Source organism: Hordeum vulgare, chromosome 2H (genome assembly GCF_904849725.1).
Source record: "Hordeum vulgare subsp. vulgare chromosome 2H, MorexV3_pseudomolecules_assembly, whole genome shotgun sequence".
NCBI lineage: Eukaryota > Viridiplantae > Streptophyta > Magnoliopsida > Poales > Poaceae > Hordeum > Hordeum vulgare.
Genome location: NC_058519.1, coordinates 119,477,378 through 119,480,053, shown reverse-complemented (window position 1 = coordinate 119,480,053; position 2,676 = coordinate 119,477,378).

The window sequence follows — 2,676 nt, the reverse complement described above, 5'->3', positions numbered from 1 at the left end:
AAATGGCCTAGAAATCTCTGAGAAATCTTTAATGAAGCACCTATAGAAACCAACATGACCAGAGAAACTTTCTATACCTTTGATATATTTTGGGCAAGGCATTTTCTCTATTGCACCAACTTTGGCCTTATCCACCTCAATACCTCATTCAGAAATTTTATGCCCAAGCACTATACCTTCATTCACCATAAAGTGGCACTTCTCCCGATTCAGGATGAGATTAGTTTCTTCCCATCTGTGCAAAACTAATCCAATGTTGCTCAAGCAATCATCAAAGGAAGTCCTGTATACGAAATAATCATCCATGAAAACCTCAACAGTCTTTTCACAAAAGTCAGAGAATATAGTAGTCGTACATATTTGAAAGGTAGCAGGTGCATTGCATAGACCAATAGGCATACACCGATAAGCATAAGATCCCAAAGGGCAAGTGAAGGTAGTTTTCTCTAGGTCTTCTTTTGACACAGGTATTTGAGAGAATCCAGAATATCCATCAAGAAAGAAAAAGTGTGTTTGCTTAGATAATATTTCTAGCATTTGATCAATAAAAGGCAAGGGGTAATGATATTTTCTAGTAGCCTTATTCAATTTCCTGAAATTAATTACCATCCTATAATTAGTTACTATCCTTTGTGGAATAAGTTCATTTTTATCATTAGGAACAATAGTTGTACCACCTTTCTTAGGAACACAATGAACAAGACTTACACATCTACTATCAGCAATAGGATAAATTATACCTTCTTGAAGAAGTTTTAGTATTTCATTTCTTACCACCTCTTTCGTCTTAGGGTTGAGACGATGTTGATGATCAAATACTTGTTTAGCATCCGGTTCCATATTAATCTTCTGCTGACAGAGAGTGGGGCTTATGCCCTTAAGATCATCAAGAGTATATCCAATAATAGCCCTGTGCTTCTTTAATGTTTTGAGTAATCTCTTTTCTTCATCCTTTGAAAGGTTAGCAATAATAATAACAAGTTATATCTTCTTGTCATGAAGATAAGCATATTTCAAAGTATCAGATAAAGCCTTAAGCTCATATACAGGATCTCCCTTGGGTGGAGGAGGATCATCTAAAATTTCAACTAGCAAGTCGTGCTTAAGGATATGTTGTTGATCAAGGAGTATCCTATCTATTTAATTCCTTTAATTCAAATGAATATCATTCTCATGGTCTAACAAATATTGTTCTAGTGGATCGGTAGGAGGTACAACAACAGAAGCAAGACCAATTATTTCATCCTTATTAGGCAATTCTTTGTCATGTGGCTATTTGCTAAACTTGGAGAAATTAAACTCATGAGAATTCTCACCAAAATTAACTTTGACCTTCTCAGTAGCACAATTAGTTTCAGCATTAACCATATTCAAGAAAGGTCTACCGAATATGATGGGACAAAAGTTATCTTGTTCTGAATCAAGTATTAGGAAATTATTGGGGTACTTGACTTTTCCGCACAAGACTTCAACATCTCTAACAATCCCAAGTGGTGTAATAGTATCACGGTTCACAAGTTTAATAGCGACATCAATATCTTCAACTTCAGAGGGTACTATATCATGCATAATTTCTTGATATAATGTAAAAGGTATAGCACCAATACTAGCACCAATATCACACATGCCATGTAGCAATTATCTCCAATTTTAAATGAGATAACACGCGTGCCTACCACTGGTTTACTTTTATCAAGTTCATCTCGTTTTTCTAATAGGTTTTGCAATTCTAGCAGCTTCATCGCAAAGATAAATAACCTTACCATCAGTATTATCAACTAGGAGATCTTTAACTATAACAACATTAGGCTCAACATTTATTTGTTCAGAAGGTGTAGGTGTCCTAACATAAATCTTATTAACTACTGTTGTATACTTAGCTTGTTCTCTAATCCTAACACGAAAAGGAGGTTTCTCAATGTAAGATGTATGACAGGTTAACAATTATTTCTTCCTTCTTAATTTTAACAGGTTCCTCGAGTAATTTTCAATGGGAGGATGATATTTAAACAACTAGTCCTTGGCAAGATCAACATAGGTAGCAAAATATTCGCAGAAAGTACCTACTATCTTAGAGTCAAGGCCATATTTATTGCTAAACTCATGAAAGGGAGAAGTTTCCAAGAAAAAATTGACGCAATCAAAATCAAGATTTATACCTTACTCTTTACCTTCATCAAGTTCCCAATATTCAAAGTTGTGTTTCACTCTTTCCAAAAGATCCCATATGAATTAAATAGTCTTCTTCATAGAAGAACCAGCAGCACAAGAATCAAGTAACATTCGATCTTCATGAGAAAGTCGAGCATAATTTTTTTGTATAATCAATTCTCTTGGAAGCTCATGGTTTGGGAAGGTGTGCATCATAGATTTAAGCCTCCCCCAATCTTGAGTGATACTTTCTCCTTCACGAGGCCAACAGTTATAAATAAACTTCTGATCATGATGGATTAGATGCATTGGATAAAACTTCTGATGAAATTCCAACTTCAAGCGATTCCGGTCCCATGATCCAATATCTTTCAATAGCGTGTACAACATTAATGATTTTCCCTTAAAATATAGATGGGAAAATTTCTTCTTAACTTTGTCTCCGGGTAGACTTGAAAGCTTAAACAGTCCACAGATCTAATCGACAAATATCAAATGGTAATCAGGATGATTCGTACCATCATA